The 25,851-nt window shown below is 38.3% G+C and overlaps 1 protein-coding gene and 1 long non-coding RNA gene across 8 annotated transcripts in view; one reads left to right on the forward strand and one right to left on the reverse strand.

The window, feature by feature from the left end:
- Nucleotides 1-24,020, reverse strand: part of SYBU (syntabulin) — a 109,632-nt gene extending 85,612 nt beyond the window's left edge. The window contains exon 1 of one of the 7 annotated variants that reach the window (XM_070221711.1): nucleotides 23,882-24,020. The gene's annotated coding sequence lies outside the window, so the exon portion shown is untranslated. The other 6 variants (XM_070221707.1, XM_070221708.1, XM_070221712.1 and 3 more) reach the window with 6 other exon arrangements.
- Nucleotides 1-25,851, forward strand: part of LOC138915427 (uncharacterized) — a 54,370-nt gene that overhangs the window by 14,841 nt on the left and 13,678 nt on the right. The gene's annotated exons all lie outside the window — the stretch shown is intronic.

A 25,851-nucleotide genomic window follows, 5' to 3' on the forward strand; every position in this document is an offset into this window, starting at 1 on the left:
CGATTTTACTCCTTTTGCCTTCAAAGAAACACCAGAGAGATGTATTGGCTTTGTTTAGTGTTGCTATGCTATTCCAAACTGAATGGGTTGTCTTGTGCTTCTATCACTAATTAGAGTTTAAATTTGAAAGAAGTGTGCAATTGTAAGAGGTATAGGATTTCGCTTACTGAATGTCCGATTAATATTGCTATTATCATTAACAGAACTAATACATGTGTGGTATGATCACTTACGATATTAAGCTAAGTCAAGAGGTAATTAGTAATTTTACACAGTGCTGACCAAGATGATTTCTGGCTTTAAAAAATCACATACAGTATACGTTAGGAAACAAGAAGTAAAACTTTGAAAATGTAAGTAAAGGTATAAGATTTATGTAATGGTTCGAATCAAGAGAAAAAAGCCACAAAAGAGCATATGCCAATTTAATAGCATATGCACTATTTCTCAAAGCATGTTGCTAGTAACTTAGTCCTGTGAAATGCAGGGAGGAAAAAAAATGTACTCCACTGTCAAATAGGAGTGGGAAATGCTGTATACCAAATGGCTCTTTAAAAGTTCTCGAATCAGATTAAGCTATTAAACCCCTAAGAAATCTTGCAGTAAAGAACCTATGTGACTGTGTTTGACTTGGTATTCACCTAACTTATTTAACCATGGAACTGCTCTCTCAGAAAACGTTAACTCCGGCAGTGTTAGAAAAAACATACTTCCAGAAAGCCCCACATAGATTAAATGCTAGAGTTCAAAGGTGGGAGAGGCCACTTGCGCTTGGGGAGAATCATTACGAATAAGGAATATTTCCGGTTAGATCTTTAAGATCGAGGTGGAGATGAGGTAGGGGAGGCATCTCAGAGAAGGGGAATATGGTGAGCAGAAAAACACAGAGGAGAGAGCACAAGGTATTCGGAGGAAGGTTTGGGAGAACCTGAACCTGCATAAGGTTCCATTGGGCAGAAAAGGAGAAACGGGGCGTTAACATTATGCAAACGATGCTACGCAGTAGAATGACTAGCAAACCCTGTACTCGTATGCATTGCCTTTCATATTACCATAATTTCTTAAATTCTTATTTGATCATGAAAGCGACTACTTACTTAAAACGTGAATGGCCTAGGCCAACTCATCCAACAGAAATATAGTGAGCTAAAAATGTACTTTTAAATTTTCTAGAGCAACATTAAAAAAAGTGAAAAGAAACAGATGAACTTAACAACGTACTTTATTCAACCCAACATATCTAAAATATTATCATATCAACATGTAATCAACATAAAAATTATTAATGAGATTTTTCTCTTTTTTGGCCAAGCCCTCAAAATGTGGTTTGTATTTTACACTTAGAATACATCTCAATTCAGACTAGCCACATTTCAAGCGCTCAATAACCATGTGGCTAATACCACCAAACTGGACTGCACAGGTCTGTACATTAGCCTAAATTAGCTGGATAAAGCAGTCAATTTGGATAGTTTTCTAATAACTTTAACCAAGATTGAAAGTTCTAAGCTCTTTAAGATTAAACAGGTAAGACATTTACTTTACTGATTTTTGAAATTTATGTTTTAGTTTTTGGCTGGATTTGAAATAGGCAAATTAGGTGTAACTATAGATTAGAAGCAAAAAGCTTCATTTCCCTCCAAATCAGCTAATTAATGTAAATAAATTACCTTTTTGCTCTCTTTTGGCTCTCTTAACTACTAATAAGTTAAGGAAAGTCAGTGGATTTGTGACAGTGAAACACGAAGGCTCTACTACATGTGCCAGCTGATTTGTAATCATATCCATGCTCTATGAAACGATTTTTCAGGTTTTTAAAATTTTAAATGATTCTTCCTGCTGGTGCAGTTTCTTCACACTTCATCGCATTTCTAAATAAGTGATCATGTAACTGAAGATTTCATGTCCTGAAGGCATTCTACCAATACTTCCAAATGCTCCTACTTAAAATACAAGGCAGTTTTATTCACACTTCCCATTTTGAATCCACTAAAGCCATTTTGGAGGAGGAGAAACTAGAAGCCTGCTGTTCTGTTTCTGTTTTCTACAAATTCTCTTTACTGAGAACTTGTACATTTCTTGCTAAGTTTCCAAAGCACATTTAATATCCGTCAGAAACTGAGTGAATATGGCACATTCTTTAAATGGGAGCTCTAGAAAATCTGCTGCTTTCAAAAGGAAAGATGAACGCCCACTCCCCACTGCTGTGCCTCTGAGTAGAGAGCTCACCTCTAATTGATCAATGTGGGCACCGGATAGGAATGGAAAATATCCAACAGCACACCATAGTCTTTGAAAGTCCCTGGCTTTATTCCCGGGTTTCTGAAAATCAGCATTATTAACATATTGGGCTAGATAATTCTTTGTTGGTAGGGGGTTGTCCTTTGCATTGTGGGATGTTTAACAGCATCTACAGCCTCTACCCACTAGATGCCAGTAGCACCCCCTCCCCCTGCCCACCCAGGTCTTGAGAAATCAAAAATGTCTCCAGACATTTCCAAAGGTCCCCTGGGCGACAAAATTGCCCCTGATTGAGAACCACTGCTTTATTCAAAGTCTAAAAATTATATACATAAAAATATAGTATGAATTCTAGTTTCAGAGGACAAAGTCATTATTATCTACATCTTCTTTTCCTAAGAGTTTGTAGCCTTTGGAAAATGGATTAGATGCACATATTATTCTCTCGTGTCTCACCTTCTCAATCTCGATGATCTTATTTCAGCTTGCCTTCTAATTTAAAGTTAAATACTCCACTTCATTTTTACCTGGAATTGGTATACCATATTGATAATGTCCACTTTCACGCACAATCAGTTACTACATGTAACAGAGAGTGAAAAGATGTAGTATCTTGAAACCCGTTAGCTGTATTTCAAGGGTGTTTACTGAAATTGTTTTTATAATGACCTGTATTCCCTAAATAAACAAGGACACTAAAACTTCATTACCATCAATTTGGTATCTTTCAGTAGTACCACAAAGAAGATGCAGTAATTCATGTTTTAAATAGTACCTAAAACCTCTCCAATCACATAAAATACTATATGCAAATAAAATGCTTCAAAGCAAGATTTATATTTCTCTTTCTTTGTTAAAACAGATCAGAAATAAAGCATGTTATACTTAGTATAGCCTATTTCTTGTGATGTGTAAAATTTGGAGAACTTAAGAACAGTAAAAGCATATTTCATATTTTTAAGCTCATATGTTTGTTTTGAAATGACAGAACAGGCATACAGATGTGATATGAGGACAAGAAACGTAATTTAAGAGGCCAGGTTGGCAGCCCCTGGTACAATGTATACAAACTATTTGTTTTCTACTACCCTCTGGTGGTTAGTTAAAAAAAGTAATAGTTAAAAAGAAAACCTAAAGAAGCTTTGATCTAATCACTGATAATATCAACAGTTACCATTTATTGGTAAACACTATACTAGGCTTAATGAGCATTCTCTTATTTAACCCTTAACAGCTGCTTGAGATGAGTATTATGACCCACACCTGATAATTAAGGAAACTTGAAGCTCAAAATGTTGAGGTAACTTGTCCAAATTGACACATCTGGTAGCAAGAGCATTTAGATTCCTACTTCCTTTATGCCAAGGCTCAAGTTCATTCTTCGTGTTTTACTACTTCCCGGGCAATTCTTTTTTTAAAAAAATATTTTCGTATTCATATTTTTTATTACATAAGTCTCAGTTGCACAGCATTATAATTTAACATCTGTGTACACTGCAAAGTGTTCCACACCAAAGACCTAGCAGCCGTCCAGCACCATACCACTGACCTCCTTCGCCCATTTCGCCCACCCCCAACCCCCTTCTCCTCTGGTAGCCACCAATTTGTTCTCTACCTATGAGTTTGTTTTTGTTTTGTTTGTTTGTTTTGTTTTTTAGATTACACATATGAGGGAAATTGTATGGTATCTGTCTTTCTCTGACATTTCACTTAGCTTAATACCCTCAAGGTCCCTCTGTGTTCTTGCAAATAGCAAGATTTCTGGCAACTCTTAACAAGAGCTGGCCCATGAGGCTTGTAATTCAAGGAGGCTAATGGACTTTTTGGCAAAACAGTGGAGTCTTGTCATATTCTCATTTTTTTTTTTTTTTTTTTTTTTTTTTTATTAATGTTATGATAGATTACAACCTTGTGAGATTTCAGTTGTACATTTTTGTTAGTCATGTTGTGGGTACACCACTTGTCATATTCTCATTTAAATTAATCAAATTCAACTATTCAATTTGAGAGAGGGAGAGAGAGAGAGACTTTTAATAGTGTAGACCTTTTCCAGCTTAGGCCTGGGAGTTAAAGTGAAATAAGAGATATGAATCTGCTATTTCTTTAGTTCTCACATCTCACTAAACCATGTGTTTCTAAAAATACAAATATTTTTATATAAAGGTTCTAATTATAAACCAACAAGTTCATATGGTATTTAACTTAAAAAAAGTGACCTGTTCTGATGATGGAAGGAAACTGGCTAAATAGTGAACTATGGCCAATTTAAAGAATTTTCAAATATAATTTGAACATTATTATTATTATTATTATTTAATTTGCACACTTTCTTTAAAACCTAAACCCAGCATACAATGTGATTCTACCATGTGAGCGTATGTGTGTTTGTAGGCTAAGACAACAGGGAGTAAGGAGTGATTTTAAAGGGGATGTCACTCCACAATTTTCCAACAAAAAAAATGAAACCAAAAAACATATTCTTCATGGTACCATTTAAAAAAGCAAAATAGTATCTTACTCTTTTAGATCACTGGTGGCAAAGATGCATATATTTCAGAGGTTCTCAAGATGAATGCAATTCAGATTCAGCCAGGACAACACTGAACGGTAAGTGTTTTCTTTGCAAATTGAATAGTCCTTCAAAAAAGTCACAGTGAAAAAGATTGTGCTGATAACTCAAGCTCAATAATTTATACCTTGAAATTCCCCTTATTTTTATTATGTATATCTTCTGAAAAATAGTAAATATGTGTATTTAATTCAAATACATTAGATTTTAGATACAAATGGATTGAAATTCATCTACATGTCAAATATTTGAGTGCCTATGAAAGGGAAGACATTGAAAACAGAACAAAAATTTTACCAGGCAGTGGAAATGCAAACTTATTTCCCTAATTTATTTAATTATTCTATGACACAACAGACCTATGAGATTGAAGATCTTCATGGCTGTGGCATAAATACGTACAAAATCTGAATGAGTAAATACACTTGTGCAGTATTATTAGATAAAACATATGGATGTGTTGAATTTCAAATCGAAGACATCTTATTGTCATTTCTGATTAAATACCACGCTGGGTTTTATTCAATCAGTATTTCTGGAGTGCAAGTTAGAGATTCTACTAATGAAAAATTTCTTTGGTTTGATTCTTTCCTCTTTGCACTTGTCTTCCCCAACCTCTCCAAAAGGATGTAAGGCAGCCAGAGAAGAACATATTCATTGATTTCATAGTTTCCATATAAAAGACATTTATTTGGTAGCTTAAATAGTGCTTATGCCTTGATTAAAACTGTGTAAGTAATATTTGTGTAAGTAATATTGACTGAGCCTGGATCCTAGCTATATATGTAAAACATGGGAAATCCATACATGTTTGTGCAGTTAAAACACATTAATCCTTCAATAACCGATGAATACTTATCATAGGCACATTTATTTTCAGTATAAATGTACAGGATTAATGGTCTTAGGCCAAATGAAGGAAAGATTAGTGATAGGCAAAGAACTATGAACAGAACTCTAATAAATAATTTTCATGATGTAGAAAGCAATTTCTGTTATTGGCTATTACCAACATATATATGTATGCATCAACATACTAATAAAAATACCAAAGATAAACACTAAAAAGGTAAAATTCTACTTTAAGGAAATTTTTTAAATCAAACTTTTCATATTTACAGAAAGAAAATTCCAGAAAAATACACCTCTAATAATATTACCTTATATACATATTTTTTTTGGAGGAAGATTAGCCCTGAGCTAACATCTGCTGCCAATCCTCCTCTTTTTGCTGAGGAAGACTGCCCCTGAGCTAACATCTGTGCCCATCATGGCTTGCCAAGCAGTGCTATGTCCGCACTTGGAATCCGAACCGGCAAACCCTGGGCGGCTGAAGCAGAACGTGTGCACTTAACCGCTGAGCCACTAGGCCGACCTCTACCTTATATATTTTAGTCTTACAAATCATTTTCATGTATACTAGCTCATTTAATTTCTAAATACTTTTTGACCCTTACGATGATGTTTTTCTATAATACTATTTTTAAAGAGCCTATTAGTGTAATTATTTTTGGTTTTGTGAATACTATTGAATTAAGATATAAATGGTCGTTCACTTCTGTCATAACTGTTTAGATATAATACCTTAAATAAAATTTTAAATTAAAGAACATTTGTTTTATCTCTGCCAGGATATCAGTTTTTACCAAACAATCCTGATTCCTTCCCTTCTCTTCTTCCTCTCCCTCTCTCCCTTCCTTTCTTCCTTATATATTATCATTTGGGGAATATAATGTAATTATCTTCTCTATTTTTCTCTAAAGAAATGAGAGAGAGGGAAGAGACATTGCTTTACTTTATGTAAGTAACAAAGGGAATCTTAACATAGAATTTCTCATTTTTGTTCTCTAAGGAATAAAAGAATCTACAGGTTCTTTTTAAAGGACCAATTGAGACAACACTTCTCAAATTGCTCTTTGCAATTTACAGCATAGTAACTAGGTATGAAAATCTTCACTTCAAATGTATAATGTTAGTTTTTCCTCCCATAATAATTCTTTTTGATAGAGTGAACTCAAATTTATATGCAGAAAACCATTCCTTACGGTGAAGTCATATTAAGTTCAAGACAGATTTTATTACAGATCTTTCAGGTTTTCTCCTTATTATGGGTGTGGCATAGCGTTTTCTCAAAAAGAGAGGAAGGCTGTGCCTGCATATTTCATAAGCTTCTTATTTATTATTCATACTATTAGAGAGAGAAGGAATATATACACATGGAGCATTCTCTCAGATGTGTCCTCCGAGAGGTACACTCAGCCTAAACTTCAAAGGGTCTCTTTCAGTGGGGGCTGGAGGGGGACTCAGTGAAGATGGCAGATGGCCTTCCTCAGATATATTCTTACAGTAATACTCCAGTGCGTTCCAAGTTCTGCTGGAATTTAATTTTTGGCCTCATGAATTAGCCCAATAGCAATTTACCCTAAAATAATTTTGATTAATATAGTGATTACAGCATTTGAAAAGTTTCAGACTACATAAGTGTGTTCTATGGGTTTCAGAAATATTATTTGCTGAAACATCAAAATAAAATCTCTAATTCAATTTTGGGAGCACTCATGTCACTTATTTATTTACTTGTATAACTTGGACTCATGCTTCTTGCAAGAATATACAGCTGATTTAGGACTATGACTTAATTAATATGCACTGAAGATGCTGTGGGTACTTTATAAATATTTAATTATAAAAATGAGGACAGCGTGTTCCTCTCCACTTGAATTAAAAAGGAGTTATTAGTGTAAATCCTTTTGAAAAACTCATTTATGAAGTCAAAATGAACTAATAAATTGGGTGTTAATATGTACTATGTAACTTAAGAATAGGAATGAAAACCTTTTTCCTTAATATCAGATTATATTTTTTCCTTGAACCATATACATAATTTCAGTAAGGAATGAAATATTAAAAAGAAAACAGGGAAATAAAAATGAATTTTAGAAGTAACCTCTTTCTTCACCTCACTTCTGCATATATCTGAGACAGATTCATAGTTGTTATCTCAGGAAAATATTTACTGACATAAATAAATTAAGTTCTCATGTAGTTGGTTATCATTATTAGAAGGAATGTAGCAAAAGCAAGTAATTTTAAGGTTGCTGTGCATTTAGTAAACTTTAGTTGAGCAACGTAGAATCTGGGGTCTCAATATCAACAGCAGTTGTCTAACGCTAATTTCAAAACACAGAATCAGCTATTTCATACACAAAATATAAAATAGCGAGAATTCAACTGAAATAGAAAAAGCATAAGTAATTTCTGTATTGAGATTTACAACTTGATGTCCAGAAGTTATGTGATTAAAAATGACAAATATTTTCTTAATAAATTGAGCTGTGGACATGATACCCAAGAGAGAATGGGATTTTCTGTATAATTAAGAACATGTCGTTTGGCATTTAGTGGATTGCTCCGGCAGTAGTCAGTTGATATCAACATTTAAATTGGCTAAGATCTCAGAGTATATAGGGTGGAAATCTCTTCTTCCTCTCTCTGTTAAGGAAGATAAAGAAAAGAAAGAACTAGAAATATGTATTCAGTTGGATAGAAGCAAGTTATATACATATGAGTTAAGATTTGAGTTGAAGCTTTTTAAAGAACTTGTGTCAATAAATGGTAATGGTTGTTCACAAAACTAAAAAATTTAAGACACTTTAAAAATTAATCCCTGGAAACTTTAAAAAAAATGAGAGAACTCATTTTCAAATGCTTTCTGCAGTACATTTGCCACCCTTGCCAAAATAAGGATGCATTTTAGTCATTTCCTTTTCCTTATTTTAACAACAATTAGGCAAATTAATAAACTTGCATTTTCTGCGTGACTTCTTACTTACTTTGAATTTCCTTAATTACTTTGAAATGAATTACAAAGAAATACACATCATATTCTATGCAAAGCTTTGAATTAATTCACTTTAAAAAACAGAGAATCAACAGATTTAGGACCTAAGTGTTTGTCCATATGCATTGTCTGAAGGTTAACCTGGGATTCTTTTTTTTTTGAGGAAGATTAGCCCTGTGTTAACATCCACTGCCAATCCTTCTCCTTTTGCTGAGGAAGATTGGCTCTGAGCTAACATTTCCTCTACTTTATACGTGGGGAACCTCCACAGCATGGCTTGATAAACGGTGTGTAAGTCTGTGCCCAAGATCTGAATCAGCAAACCCGGAGTTGCGAAAGCGGAGCACATGAACTTAACCACTGCACCATAGGGCTAGCCTCTAACCTGGGATGTTTTAATGTTAAAATTGATAAGCTCAAGAGGGAAGGGGAAAACTAACTTAGATTAAGCATCAGCTGTGTGTCAGGCACCACGCTAGACACCTGAACTTGCATTACCCCATTAACCCTTTCAATAACCCTTTAAGTAAAGTAGTAAACCAGCCACTTGTTCTAGATGAGGAAATGGGCTTGGGTATTTTCCAAACTGCAGGCTGAGGTGGGTCTCAGGGAGAGGAGAACTGTAATAAGCATTGTTGAATAACTCAAACACTCATTTTTTTCTAATTCAGGTCATAATAGTTTATAACACTGTGAAATTTCAGTTGTACATTGTTATTGGTTAGTCACCATATAAGTGCATCCCTTCACCCCTTATGCTCCCCCCAGCTCCTTCCCCCCGATAACCATTAAACTGTTCTCTTTGTCCGTGTGTCTGGTTATCTTCCACATATGAGTGAAATCATATGGTGTTTGTCTTTCTCTGTCTGACATATTTCACTTAACATGATACCCTCAAGGTCCATCCATGTTGTTGTGAATGGGATGATTTTATCCTTTTTATGGCTGAGTAGCATTCCATTGTATACATATACCACATCTTCTTTATCCAATCATCAGTCAATGGGCACTTGGGTTGCTTTCATGTCTTGGCTATTGTGAATAATGCTGCAATGAACATAGGGGTGCACAAGTCTCTTTGAATTGTTGATTTCAAGTTCTTTGGATAAATACCCAGCAGTGGGATGGCTGGGTCATATGGTATTTCTATTTTTAATTTTTTGACAAATCTCCATACTGTTTTCCATAGTAGCTGCACCAGTTTGCATTTCCACCAGCAGTGTATGAGGGTTCTCCTTTCTCCACAACCTCTCCAACATTTGCTATTTTTTGTCTTGGTGATTATAGCCATTCTAATGGATGTAAAGTGATATCTTAGTGTAGTTTTATTTGCATTTCACTGATTATTTGTAATGATGAACATATTTTCATGTGCCTATTGGCCATCTGTATATCTTCTTTGGAAAAATGTCTGTTTATATCCTCTGCCCATTTTTTGTTCAGGTTGTTTTTTTGTTGTTCAGTTGTGTGAGTTCTTTATATACTATGGAGATTAACCCCTTGTTGGATATATGATTTGCAAATATTTTCTCCCAGTTGGTGGATTGTCTTTTCATTTTGATCCTGGTTTCCTTTGCCTTGCAGAAGCTCTTTAGTCCGATGAAGTCCCACTTGTTTATTTTTTCTTTTGTTTCCCTTGTCCGAGTAGACATGGTATTCAAAAAGATCCTTTTCAGACTGATGTCAAGGAGTGTATTGCCTATATTTCCTTCTAGAAGTTTTATGGTTTCAGGTCCTACCTTCAAGTCTTTAATCCATTTTGAGTTTATTTTTGTGTATGGCAAAAGATAATGATCTACTTTCATTCTTTTGCATGTGGCTGTTCAGTTTTCCCAACACCATTGATTGATTGAGACTTTCCTTTCTCCATTGTTTGTTCTTAGCTCCTCAAACACCACTTTTTATATTTAGTTGTAGGCATACAGAGATATGAAAAAGTAAAATTAAATACTTTTAAAAATTTTACTTTTCCATACCTTACTCCAAATACATCACCATTTAGATAAAACATCTTGCTTTATATTCTCAAAGCTAAATACACTTGCACCCCTATGAATTTTATTTGTCATGCTCTGTAACTCAAGATTGTTGAATCAACATTGATACGTCCCTACTTCTCTCACAAGTAGATAAATGACTCCAGTAGCTGACATTGCTGCCTGGGGTGGAGAAGAGAGCAGTTGCAAATGGCTTTTAAAAATTACACAGGGAGGGCCGGCCCTACGGCGCAGCCGTTAAGTTCGCATGGTCCGCTTCTCGGCGGCCTGGGGTTCGCCGGTTCGGATCCCGGATGCAGACATGGCACCACTTGGCACGCCATGCTCTGGTAGGCGTCCCACATATAAAGTATAGGAAGATGGGCATGGATGTCAACTCAGGGCCAGGCTTCCTCAGCAAAAAAGAGGAGGACTGGCAGCAGTTAGCTCAGGGCTAATCTTCCTAAAAAAAAAAAAAAAAAAATTACACAGGGAGATAATTCTTTCTCAGGCAGTGGGTCTCAACCTTGACTAAATCTTAGAATGACCTAGGAAACTAAAAAATACTGATGCTTGGGGCCCCCATGTGATTCTAATGTGCAGCTAAGGTTGGAAAATATTGCTCTTAGTTTCCATCCACAACAAGGGCATTAATCTTCTGCAATTGCTTTGTTATTGTACCCACATGACCTCTTATAAGATGAGCTTTGGGGCAGCAGGTGGGTGTGAGGAATTAGGGACAGCACAGGCAGCTCTCTATGTTATTGGCAAAAGGATAACTTGGGTAGTAACAATAACCACTGTCACTTTGGGACAGATTTGTGAAGTTCTGCAAAAACAGTATAAGCCTCATTAGAGAGAAAGCTGCCTTAAGGCAGTAGGCAACAACCCTTTCCTCCTTGCTGAGGTGGGAGTTTAATTGGCATCCACATAATGCCAACTGGGACTGGAGCCTAGAGAAAAACTTATATTTAAATCCAGTTTCACTTGCAAGAGTCTCCATCAAGTTGTAAACTAGACTGTTGAATTCATGGTAGCTATTCTTGAAAATCTGCATACTAGATGGTTTAGCAAAATATAATACAGCACTTCTACTAAGTAGTGGACATGACACTTTAATCCTAATTTGTGACAACTGCCAACCAGGAGAACATGTATAAACTCTCATGGGCTACAGAAGCATTCCATGAGTACAACCTCAAAACAGCTAACATATCACATTCAAATTAATTTAATTAAAATGCTTCTAGATCAAGAGCATTATTTCTCAGTTACATTCTAAAGCAAAGCCTGCAGTATAAAATTATCGAGTCTAGAGTAAAAGGTGGATAGAGACTCGCTGAAGCTCAACCACTCAGTCAACTGTTACCTCACTGGCAAGTGTCAGAATGGCTACATGCCAGTGTAGTTAGCAGTTCTCTCCTTGTCAACCAGATTAGAGACACTCATACTGAATAACACAGGAAACAGTTTTGTATGGCTTTATAAAAAGAAAAGCTGCATTTTCCCACAGTGACAAATTAGGGTTAATTTAAAAAAATTTTTTTTTAGTGAAGAAGATTGCCCCTTAGCTAACATACATTGCTAATCTTCCTCTTTTTGCTTGAGGAAGACCGTCGCTGAGCTAACATCTGTGTCAATCTTCCTCTATTATGTATGTGAGACGCCACCTCAGCATGGCTCAATGAATGGTGTGTAGGTCCACACCTGGGGTCCAATCCCACGAACCCTGGGCCACAGAAGCAGAGTGAGTGACCTTAACCACTACACAATTGGGCTGGCCCCATAGGGTTAGTTTTTATAAAACGTATTTTGTAATATTTTTGCAGGAATCCTGAATCAGCCAGTGTAAATTGTTTGCTGTTTAAATGCTCACTTGGAAACAGATTTTCTCCAGATCCCTTTCAACTCCCAAACTAGGCTCCTCTGGAAAAATCAGCAACATTTTCCAAAATATGGTTTAGTTAACCACATCTTCCTTAATATTTTTATGACCAATCTTTGACAAAAATAGAACCCCTGAGCAAAACAAATATTCCTCCCTCATCACCGCAAGTAAACTTACCTATCGGGAAGGAGAAGTAATCAAAAATCACTGTCTCAGGCAAAGATAAAGAGCTATGTGAGGCTTCAGTTCTGGAGCCAAGGGTTGGAGACTTGTTTAAATGAACCCAAGAGTTAGATGGCTGTAGCTTCCCTTGAAAGGGAAGCCAGAGGAATCTGCACTGGTGTGTGGTGCTTCTGGGTGCCTCCCTTTGTTCTAGCTAGAATGCTAACGCTAAAATCGCAGTTTGCATGACTGCTTGCTCAGGGAACGCTGATGCAGTCTGACAAAGCTCCAGCTTAAATATCCTGATAGGGAGAAAATAAGTCCCAGAGATGGAACCTCCCTAGTATACTAATAAAACAAACCACACGGTGAATGTGTAGATCTGACCAGTTGGAAATTTGTAATCACATTAATATTACCACAACTCCTTTGAAAGATATACTGGAGACATTGACAAAAGAAATTTTCCGCTTCTTGTGAATGTCCATTAAGGAAGTCAAGGGCGTGTGTTTGAATTCTTTTCACCTCTTTCTTCTCCCTGGTGTGCAAAATTTTCATTGGCAGATAAAAGCAGGTAGTGTAAAAGAGAAAGAAATTCCTTAGGGCAGGGAAATATAGATCAAGGCATAGCATAATGGGATGAAAAATATTATAAAAAAGTTAAAGCCAAGAAGAGGGAAAAAAGCCTAATAGTGTAATTTATTCATGTGTTAACAGGATACGTTTCAAAGTACAGGAGAAATTTAATTTCAAATCATTTTAAACACTGTTTCTCTTGTATTGGAGGAATATAAAACAAGTCAAAGAGAGAAAGCATTATTATGGGCCCAAGAAAATCCAAAATAAAGAGTTTTTGGAAAACAAGTAAAAATTGACAATTGTTAAATATTATTGCTTGGTATATATTAATAAATAAAGGACATGTAGGAACAAAATGATGCAAATTCCCAAGTTGTACTTCAAATATCTTAAAAACAAATGTTTGCCAGTTCAGACTCCATGTTGCACATTATTCAAAAACACAAACTTGCAATCTGTGGAAATTTTCTTGTGACATTGATTATAAAGTCGAACAATACATTCACTTCTAAGTCAATATTCGTATTCTTATAGGTCATTAACTGGAATAAATGTCAATCCTTTTGTCCCCCCTCTATCTGACCCTGTAGTGGGGCCACTGAGGAAGAGCCAGTTTCAGTACCATGGACAAAAGCACCAAAAGCAGTCAGCCTTTCTCTTGGGAGCAGGAAACGTTCCTCTTAGGTTAAAACACAAGAAATAACTTTATTGTAGCCATCTTCCATTTTAATATGTTATAAGGACCAAATGAATACTAAAGAATGTTCAACTGGATACTATAAAGTTTACGTTTTCAAATCCCCTCTATCTTAAGGGAAAACATAATGGCCCTTTTAAAGACATGCATCACTGTGATAAACGCATTTAAGTGTCAGATTTAATGGCTCCTACTCACTCAGACTATTATACCACACCTTTTAAGGTCAATTTAATGTGTATTAATGGTGTGAAATTGATGAAATTATGAAGTGAGTTTCCCTGGGTACAGGTTAAACCAAGAAGGAAGGGAGAGGACAGGTTAATATTACCTTCCACCCCATTCTTCATTTGTACTACAAAAGATGTCAGCTCTGCCCTTGGGGAAGAAATACTCACTGTTAGTAAGTTGAATTTAAATTGATTTTTATGGTTTTAAACTCAGATAACTGTCTTTGGTTGGGTCACCAAAGGTTTGCAGTTTTCTTCAGGGAATAAGAAAATATGTGCACTTCTGAGATTAAATTCATATTTTATTCCATAGTTTCAGAGAAATAGATAAATTGCCACTTCCTTTCTTTCCAGTACTCATCTCGCAGATTCAACCTACAGGGTCATTCAAGATATTCTTACTTTGTAATGTCTCCTTCACATCATCACTGTGTATCAGACAAAATGGTGGTGTTTAATCAATCTAAAATCTGAAATAAATATGATAATAAATACTATTACTATTCATGTGAAAAACTGAAAAATCCAAGGTCCTGTTCCCAGGAATACTTAACACAGCAAAACTTTGGTTCATTGTCTTAGGAAGACTGGAATCTATTTTTGAACTATGACTTTCAAAAATATTAAGAATGAGAAAAATATTCACTTTAATTACTTTTGAAGGAAGAAGAGAAAGTATAAACTCACTACTTATTGCAGTTCTCTTAAGACTGATGGATGACTAAGAGAAGACAGAACTTTGTAGCTACTCTTTTGCTTGTCTATCAAGTAAAATGATCTCCAACTAAAAAGGATGGAACAAAACTCAGTAAAGGAGACCAAAGCTCAGACCTAGTAATGCTACCAGCTTCCTCTAAGGCATTTAGTTCACTTGACAGACAAATTATGTCCTGGGCTTTATAATCTCACCTTTTACAAATCGGGTTATGATAACAATGTTCATGTCTTTGAAGAATCTGGAGATGAAGAGAGATGCCAAGAGGGTGGAAATCTAGGAATGAAGCATAAAGTTCTGATTTTCAAAAATTAGAGAGAAGGGAGACTCTCTAAAACATGGTTTGGTGAGACTGAAATGAAATATTGGGCAATGTTCTTGCACAAATTCAGAAAAAGATGGTTTCTGAGCACTTAGAAAAGGAAAAAAAGGGATTAAATTTAGAGATCAGCTTGGGCTCCAAAGAATAACTTAGCAAGCCTAGCTTCTTTGTCTTTTTTTTTATTTTACAGATTGGGTTAAGACTAGTAAATCTGAGAAGTGGTCAGGATGGAAGTCACAAACTCAGAAGTTTACGTAGACCAGGCCATTAACATAAATGATCTAAGTGGCCCAGCGTACCAGCAAATGGAATGCTAATGAGGACTCTGAACAGAAGAAGTGGTGCTCCAGCTACCACTTATCAGCTTTAATTGATTTTCCCAGGGAAGCCAGAAACCTGGGATTTTTATGTGAATCCTCTTGATTTTAAAAAATTTAACTGCATCCTTTTATTAACGAATACTCCCTGGATTTTTAAAACAAAACAAAATACATCTGTAGACTGAGTCCGGCCCCTAGGCTGCCAGCTTGGAACACGAGGCAGAGCACGTGGGCCTCGATGACGCATCTGGCAAGGTTTCACATAATGTCATTATCAAGAACTTCTGGCTGGGTGACAGTAGAGGCATTGCAATTATGTGAGTTCAAATTTATTCTCAATATAAGGACAATTGGATCTTGCCAGCGATGGAATGGGCTGCCCTTACACTAGAACTACTCACCTTAAATACAATTTGGCAATTCACAAGACCACATGGAAAAAATAACCTGGAGCTGAATTCTGAATTATTTATTTATTTATTTATTTTTAAAGATTTAATTTTTTTCCTTTTTCTCCCCAAAGCCCTCCGGTACATAGTTGTATATTCTTCGTTGTGGGTCCTTCCAGTTGTGGCATGTGGGACGCTGCCTCAGCGTGGTTTGATGAGCAGTGCCATGTCTGCGCCCAGGATTCGAACCAACGAAACACTGGGCCGCCTGCAGCGGAGCGCACGAACTTAACCACTTGGCCACGGGGCTAGCCCCTGAATTCTGAATTTAATGTTAATATTTTCTCATAAGTGTCAATACACTTATATGTATATACATGTCTTCTTTTATTCACTCATTCATTTGAAAATATTTATTAAAAATATACTATTACCAAGCATTGTTCTAGGCTCTGGTAATACAATAGCATGAAACTCTCTGCCCTTATGGAATCTGCATTCTCTATTTGCCCCAGTTTGGACGTTAAGTTATATGGGCGCTCTATGAATGTGTCTCTTTGTGCACTCTCTTCATTCTGGAGCCTTTGTATCCATTCAGCATAAGACATGAAATTACTTTGGATGAAAAGCACTTTACACCATGACAAATAGGTGGTGTTAGCTCATACAATTATTCATTAATTTAAATTTTCTTTCTGAAATATTTATTATGCACCTGCCATTTCTCTGGGGCAAAATGCTAAACCAGACGGGATATAGAGTCAAGAGGTGTAAGCTGGGATAGAAGCGGCACTCCACAGGTGCCCACTTGTTGAATACTTGATGACTCAGCAGCCCACACGTCCTACCTTATTTTTAATCAGCCTTCCACAAACTTAAATAAAGTAGAGAAGAGGATGAAATCATCTGCCACTTGGTAGTGGTCATTCCAACATCATTAGGACTCCCCTGGGGAAAAACACCTTGAATTTGTTTTTAAATCAGGCCATGGCAGACTGATTCCAAAATGAGGGGGCAAACATGGTAAAGTCTTGTGAGAGACCTACGAATGAGTCTGTTCTAATCCAATTTCTTGGTTTTCTATCTGTATCGATAATAGGGTAAGAAAAATGATTTTTAAAAATTACTGAGTATTAAAAATAATCCCATCTGATTTTGTAAGTATTTCAGGTTTTTAAAAACAAAGGGCCAGAAATAACTGGGGAATTCAGTTTGTGACTGAGTTTATTTTTCCTTATATCGATTCAGTCATGGTCAAAGAATTAACATTCTTTTCTCTCAAATCTGGATCTTGCTAGTAGGTAAGGTCTAGGAAGATAGTTTTCAATTGTACAAGAGGCATGCCAATGTTTCTTGAGAAACAAAGTTAAAAACAGAGCAACAAGCAATGGATCATTTTAATGCTTGTAAATAGGTTGTTTAAATAAAAAAAGAATCACGGCCCTGAAGAATGCTTTTGTAAGCCACATGTTGTTATATATATATATACAAAATGTTGTTTGTTTCCTGTCTGTTGAGTGAACATTCTCACTGAAGTTTGATGGTCATAAAAGTTCACTTTGGAACCAGCAGAAGCAAAGTTCCTTGAAAGTATTTTTAGGAATGCTGCTGTGGTCCTTCCAGATTCATCTACCTATCTTTGCTTATATAATTGGTTTTTTTTGAGGGGGAGTATTAGCCCTGAGCTAACATCTGCTGACAATCCTCCTCTTTTTGCTGAGGAAGACTGGCCCTGAAGGTCCAGCTCATATAGTTTTTTAAAATTCACTTTGAGAACGCAAAGGTTTCTCATCCATGGATTTTTTTCAAAGGGATTTCTACACCAAACCAGATGCCACAGAGTTTAAGCAAACTGAGTTAACATACTCTTATAAGAGAGACTGAAAAGTTCACATCCATAGGACTGGAGATAATTTGAATAATCATTACCATAAATTATAGAAATAAAAAGCAAATATAGCTTCTACCTTTGGCAGAGCTAAATATACTTGATACTCCACTCTGATAAAGAATTAAAGTAATTTTAGGAATATTTTATAATTTAAAAAGCTCAGTGAAAGTTGTTTTTTTTCCTAGAAGGAATAGTAGGTCATTTCTCAAATGGCAACTAGGATGTGGGGTGCCCTCGTTCTCTCTTCTGTTACATCCCTGATCAGGAGCTGTTCTGTGGAGCTAGGCTTGCCCCCCTCACCATTGCCTGGCTCTCCTCCCAAAGTCTTGCCATTACACAGTGTTCCCGATGTGCTGGCTGTACCACCGGTGGCACGTAGGATGATTTGAGGTGGTTCGTGGATAAGTCTCTTCTAAAGTTATATATTTAGTTTTACATATTTGGAAAAATGTAACTATCATATAAAACCTGGTATGTCACGGATATTATTCCTTATATGAAAACTAAGTAAAAAAAATAGTGCGTCAATTTAAATGATAACATTAAATAAACAGTAGTACAATTTGTGCTTAGAGATGGTTAAAATTGTGACGCCTACTAGAGTAACTGAAGTTCCGGAAATAGTGCCTTCTCCATTGGAAAAGGATGTTTCTTTGGTTAGAAGCGTGTATACCAGAACCTACCTTTCCTTTGCTAGGACCTGTAAGGACCTCAGTCTACAGGACTACCAAAGCTTTAGTTTTCTATTTCCTTCAGGAAGGCATTTAGGTGTTCTGGGGCTTCTGCCATTGGTGGCCAACCGCAAAGAAGAAACACCAAGAAACTGGTGATGGTAGCTCTAAAAATCCACAAAAGACTTTCCAGATATTTTAATTACCTTAATTTACATTCCTGATTTCTCTCAAAGAGAGAAGTCATTATGAACATCTGTTTCTTTCTATAGGAAGCCTATCTCCTTCCATCACTTCTGCTCTGTGCTATCTATCCATTTAATCACCTGAAGCACAGAAAACATCCTCCTAAGAAAAAGGGGAAAGACCAATTGTAGACCTAAGACGGCAGTATTTTCATGAAGGAAAAAAAGAAAGAAAAACACTAGGCTGTTATTTTAGCACACTAACTATTCAAAGGGGATACTTTCTCCCTGTCTTACAAAATTTTAAACGGATAACCTTAAATTAATATCTCTCGTTAAGATGCTATTTAGTATCTCCAGAATACACTGATATCTCAGCATGAGTAGTAATACCTCAGAAGTGCATACGGTCTTTTAAAATATCAAATAAAGAAGTATACAAGCCTTAATTTGTATCATACTTAAATAGTATATATAGCAAAACAAGGTACTTTGTGTACATTCAGATTTAGCAAAATAGCCAGTGTTGGAATTTGATGTACTTACAAAATGACTCTAAAACAGCATTTTTATTTTGAAATAAAGATAGATTCATAGGAAGTTGCAAAGATAGTACAGAGAAGACCCACGTACCCTTCACCCAGTTTCCCCCAGTGATTATAAGTTATATAACTAAAGTACTATATGACAAAGACAACACAAAAAAAGAAATTACAGGCCAATATCACTGATGAATATCAATGTAAAAACCATCAACAAAATATTAGCAAATTGATTACAGCAGCACATTAAAAGGATCATATACCATGATCAAGGGGGATTTATTCCAGAGATGCAGGGATGGTTCAACATCTGCAAATCTATCAACATGATACACCACATTAACAAAATGAAGGGTAAAAATCACATGATTATCTCAATAGATGCAGAGAAAGCATTGGACAAGATACAGCATCCATTTATGATAAAAACTCTGAATAAAATACTTAGGAATAAATCTAACCAAGGAAGTGAAAGACCTGTACACTGAAAACTATAAAACATGTTGAAACCAACTGAAGAAGACACAAGGAAATGAAAGATGTTCCATACTCATGGATTGGAAGAATTAACATAGTTAAAATGTCCATATTTCCTAAAGCAATCTATAGATTCAACACAATCTCTATCAAAAGAAAAAATGAACAAATGGGACTACATCAAACTAAAAAGTTTCTGCATGGCAAAAGAAACTATCAACAAAATAAAAAGACAACCTAACAACTGGGAGAAGATATCTGCAAATCATATGCCTGATAAGGGTTTAACATGCAAAATGTATAAAGAACTCATATATCTCAACAACAAAAAACCAAACAACCCCATTAAAAAATGGGCAAAAGAGGGGCTGGGCAGGTGGCACAGTGGTTAAGTTTGCACATTCCACTTCGGCGGCCCAGGGTTTGCCAGTTTGGATCCTGGGTGCGGACTGCTTGTCAAGCCATGCTGTGGCAGGCATCCCACATATAAAGTAGAGGAAGATGGGCACGGATGTTAGCTCAGGCCCAGTCTTCCTCAGCAAAAAGAGGAGGATTGGCGGCAGATGTTAGCCCAGGGCTAATCTTCCTCAAAAAAAAAAAAAAAGTGGGCAAAAGATCTGAGCAGACATTTTTCCAAGATGGCCAACAGGCACAAGAAAGGATGCTGAACATCACTAATCATTAGGGAAATGCAAATCAAAACCACAACGAGATATCCCACCTCATATCCATCACAATGGCTATTATTAAAAAGACAAGAAATGACAAGTGTTGGAGAGCATGTGTAGAAAAGGGAAGCCTCATACACTGCTGGTGGGAATGTAAACTGGTACAGCCACTATGGAAAACAGTATGCAGATTTCTCAAAAGATTAAAAATAGAACTACCTTATGATCCAGCCATTCCACTTCTGGGTATTTATCCAAAGAACATGAAAACACTAATTCGAAAAGCTATATGCACCCTATGCTCATTACAGCATTATTCACAATAGCCAAGATTTGGAAGCAACGTAAGTGCCCATCAATAGATGAATAAAGAAAATGTAGCATATATATACAATAGAATATTATTCAGCCATAAATAGATGAAATTTTGCCATTTGCAACAACACAGAGGGACCTTGAGGGTATTATGTTAAGTGAAATAAGTCAGATAGAGAAAGCCAAATATCGTATGATTTCACTCATATGTGAAAGATAAAAAATCACCAATAACAAACAAATACATAGATAGAGAAATTAGACTGGTGGTTACCAGTGGGGAAGAGGGTACGGGGAGAGTGAAAGGGGTAAAAGGGCACATTTGTATGGTGACTGATGGCAATTAGACTTTGGGTGGTGAAGATGAAATAGTCTATGCAGTAAGTAGAAGTTGAAATATAATGATATATACCTGAAATTTATATAATGTTATAAACCAATGTTACTTCAATAAAAAATTAATTAAATAAAAAAATAATAAAGTACTACAATATCAAAACTAGGAAATTGACATTAATGCAATGTGTGTGTATAGCTCTATGACATTTTACCACATGTGTAGATTCATATGACCATCATCACAATCATGATACACAGCCATTCCATCATCACAAAGATCTCCCTCATGCTTCTCCTTTATAGTCACAGACCCCTTCATCCCATTTTTAAGCCCAGCCAACCATTAGCTTGTAAAATTACTCTTCTATGCTTATTTCTTACATACTTTTACTAAAATACGAAAAAGCCACAGGACTGGGTGTGAAGAGATGGCTGGTTCTAAGTTTGCCACTGGCTAATTCACACCCCTGGACAACTCACTCTCTGCCAGCCTCAGTAGTTCATGTAGAAAAACGTAGGTTTGGGGCTGGTCCCTCGGCTTAGTGGTTAAGTTTGGCAGGCTCTGCTTTGGTGGCCCAGGTTCGTGGGTTCAGATCCTGGGGGTGACCTACATCACTAGTCAGCCATGCTGTGGCAGCGACCCACATACAAAATAGAGGAAGACTGGCACAGATGTTAGCTCAGGGCTAATTTTCCTCAAGCAAAAAAAAATGAGGAAGATTGGCAACAGATGTTAGCTCAGGATGAATCTTCCTCAGCAAACAACAACAAAAAAAGCAGGTTAAGACTATTTTTTTTAGGACACCACCATTTAACAACTCATACAGTTATTTACTCTCATTTATGATACCACTTTAAAGACCATTAAATGCAAACCAAGTTAATAAAATATGATTTAAATATGTGGAGATCAACAAGGATTGAAGTGTTTTAAATGTATTCTGCATTAAAACAGCGACATTGTCAAATAACTTAGGTAACCAAAAGCTGCATTATGATAATACATCGCTCCTCTAAAATCTAAAGCAAGTAAAAAAATGATTTCACTTGGACCCATCTCGCAAGGTGACAGGTACTACTGTTCTCCCAAATGTACAGGTGGAGACAACTTGGCACTGCCATTACTTCCTTTGTCCCCAAGGGCACCTTTTGGGGAGGAAAAAGCAAACATCCCGAAAATGTGCCTGGCCAAGTATCTGAGCTGGTGATGCCGCAGCAGAAACTGTAAGGTGAAGATTCTGAACTGTGGGGTTCAAATTTGGCCGTTTTCTGAGAAAGGAGATTCAGACATTGGAGCCGCTCTTGGCTTCCGCTGCCCAGAGTCTGGGGTCAGAGGACCCACAAGGAACCTAGCAGAGGGGTTTCCTGCTTTCCTTTACGTCACTACTTGCTCGACAGGGGAGAACAAGCAGTTTTCCCCAAGTGACTCCTTCCATTTAAACCTTTAAGAATTTGTTCCCTGGCACCAATTTAAGCTTACAGATCTTTTTCTCTCTACAATTCACTCATTTTGAAGCCACCCAGCAGGAGGATGTTTGGAGCTCATCAACTGAGGCCTTCAACAACATATTGATGAAAAATGGGTCCCCCCCCCACCTCAAATAATCTGTACGAAAAATCCCCCGAGGAAGCAGAAACTTGAAAAGTGTCCTTTGGGGATTTTGGACCATCTACGTCTTTGGCGCTGTCTCCTGAGGATTTCATTTTAGATAGCATGAATTCTTCACTGAACCTTCCTGATTAAAAGGCACCATTTCTAAGCCCGACTCTCGAGGACAACTAGTAAAGGGCGATCCAAAACAAATGACCTTGTCAACCTTGCCTGTTGCAACGACGAGTCCAGCCCAACCATCTCAATAACCAATCAATCAGGGACGCCGTCCCCTCAGGCTCCCTCTGCTGAGCCTCCATTTCCCAAGATCTCCTTCTGCGGGTCCCGAAACACTCTGGACAACCGCACGCCCTGGAAGGGGCCGTCCCGGGGTCCCGAGCGCCCATCTCGGCCCTCACTGGACCGCAAGGATCGGTGGCCCGCCAGTGCCTGCGGGCACATGCAGCAGAGCCCGCACAGACGCCCGGTCTTACCCTTTCTCTGCTGGAAGGGCCCCATCGCGCCGTCCAGGAGGAGGCATCTGCGCGCGCCCGGGTGGCCGTGGCCCCGCTGGGTCGGGGTCGGGTGCGGACGAGCCCCGGCGCCGCCGCAGCTGTGCGCTCAGGCTCGGGGAGTCGGGCTCGGCCCGCTCCGCCCGCGCCAGCCCGGGCCGGACACGTGGTGCCTTCGCCACCCGCACGCTCGGGTCCCTGCGGCCCCTCGGCCTCCGCAGCCGCTGGAGCGCGGCCGGGGTTGCGCACGGAGTGGGGAGAAAGGCGGGGGCCCAAAGGGCCGGCACCAGTAGGTGGGGTGCAGGGACGCAGCGGGGAGGGCCGCGCGCCAAGGGCTCCAAGGTCCTGCTCCCGGGGTTTCCGATCTGCAGGCTCCGTCCCTGTCGCCAGGGCCCCCGCCGCTGGCGCTGCACGCTCTGTTTCCAGGAGCCGCTGGGGGCGGGGGCGGCGCACTGCAGAGACTCAGGGTTGGGGGGATGGCCAAGGGCGGAGGATCTGCGGCGCAGACCCCCTTCTCGCGCCTGCCCGGAGACCCGGGGCCGCTGCGGGCCTGGGGCCGCAGTCCGCTGGCGGTCTCCACTCACCGCAGCTAACGAAGACGCTGTCCCCCCGCTGGTGATGCAAACCACAGAAAACCGCAGCGTGCACCTGAGGTGCCCTTTAGGTCTGTCCCTCCCTGGGAAAACTCTTCTGATGACCACAGCCTGTCTGTCTAGGGGCAGCTAAGGAGGCACCGCCCAAAACTGGAGAGGAAGACTTACCTGCAGCCGCAAGTTCTTTCCGACTTTACCAGTGACCTTGGGCGCCTCCTCTAAACAAGGTGCCTCTGAATTTCCTAATCGTGGGGATGCACGTAGTCATTTACTTTCTAGCTCTCAGGAGAAAATGGCGATTGGGTTTAAAAAACAAAATACAATACTCCAGACTTCTTTAATAGCAAATGCAATGTAGATATAATTTGTATTGACTTTCGATAAGGCTGAAGGAAACCTCAGAACTGGAAAGAAAACGGTTCTAGTTTGCTAGTCCAAATGCAACACTAATTCCTCAGCCCCACTACCTGCTTTTCTGGGGAGGTGGGTTTCTGGAGATTGGTGGAAAGACACTTTCTTCCCTCAGAATTGCCAGAGGCCCAGGAGGCCCCGTCAAGAGCATTCAGTTTTACTAAAGACCTTCATGATGCAAATGGTTGCATCTGTCCTAGCATAGCTAAGGGTCAAAGAGCAGCCACCACGGTCAGGCTAAAGGCTGTTCCGGGTGAGTTTCTAACTGTTATGTTATCTGCTTACTTTTAGATTAATCCTCATTTTTACCCCAAAAAGGAGCTTTCTGTACAGAAGACCGCTTTTGGAGAACAGCATCCCTGTCCTCACGCTGACCCTCTTCTTTTCCTGGCTCCCCTTCTCACCCTGTGCACCAGAGTTTAGCACACACAGTCAGCTTAAAGTACAACAGACTTCTGTTTATGTGTGTGAGAACTTTACCCCGCAAAGTTTACACAGTTGAAACCCAGCAGTCTCACATTACTTAACTTGGCACATATTAAATGCATGAAATGTTTTATTCTGTTGTTCCAGCTCATTTTCCTCTGGTCATCCCTTCTCCCCTTCTCTGATCACAAGGCTCAGACTCTAAGATTTCTTCTCTCTGGTGTGTTTTAAATCTTGGAAACCCCCTCCTCCATTAAAAATGCAGATTCATATCATAATGGAACCCCATCACATCAAAAATTCTTCTTTCACCAAATCTTGACATTACTAGGTATTAGTATATACCTTGCCTCCTCCCACCTCCTGGCCTCATCCAAGGTCCAGCCAGTGAAGCCCCCCTTGGACGGTCAATGGAGATAAATCCACCCCTTTGGCTTCCTGTCAGATCTGCTGTCTGCACCTTCTTTTCCTTCACCAACTATCTCATGGTCTCTTGGAATTGTGTCCTAGGAATTTGGTTTTCTCTCTTCCTTCTATGCATAATCCAAGCTTCAAGACCCTCTGCATCAGATATTCCTAGATTGTTCCCTTTGAATCCCTCTTAGTTCTTTAAAAGATTGTTGTGAAGCTAAAAAAAAAGTGCGTGTAAAGTGCCATGGGAATGTAAGCCTACTGGCTTTAAGGATAAGCAGGCTCCTGTCCTTGCAATTTTATAGCTTCCTTTAAAACAGGGATTCCAACCTATTTGGAAGGAAACGTCATTAGATTTTTATTCCGAAGCCTTCAGAGCACTGGGATTGTGTGTGTGTGTGTGTGTGTGTGTGTGTGTGTTGAGGTGAGGTGGGGTGGGGTGAGTATGAGAGTAGTTCAGTGGGGAAGAGAGAAGGGTGGCTTGGTACTGATGAGGAGTTCCTGAGTGGGCAGCACCAAGTGGATTAGAGGATGGAGGAAGAGAGAGGGAAATCTTGTTCGGAATGGTTTTCATCAGTGTGAATGGGCACAGTGTTGACTGCTGGGGAACAAAAGGAGGCGCTTGTCCCTTGGAGTTTAGCTTCCGATTCATTGTCAATATATGTCCTCCACAACGCGTCTTCTATAAAATGACCTTCGGAAATTAAGAACACAAAAATATCTCTAGACAACTATGAGCACAAACTGCTGGACTCACTCTTTCCTGGACACATTGCAAGAATGCAGTGTAATTGTAGAAACTGTTGTTGAATTCATTTTAGGAGTAAAGTTTAAACCAGGAGGTTTATAGAATCTTGGAGATTGAAGGGACTTTAAAAGATTGTCTCATC

The sequence above is a fragment of the Equus caballus genome, chromosome 9 (genome assembly GCF_041296265.1).
Source record: "Equus caballus isolate H_3958 breed thoroughbred chromosome 9, TB-T2T, whole genome shotgun sequence".
Classification (NCBI taxonomy): domain Eukaryota; kingdom Metazoa; phylum Chordata; class Mammalia; order Perissodactyla; family Equidae; genus Equus; species Equus caballus.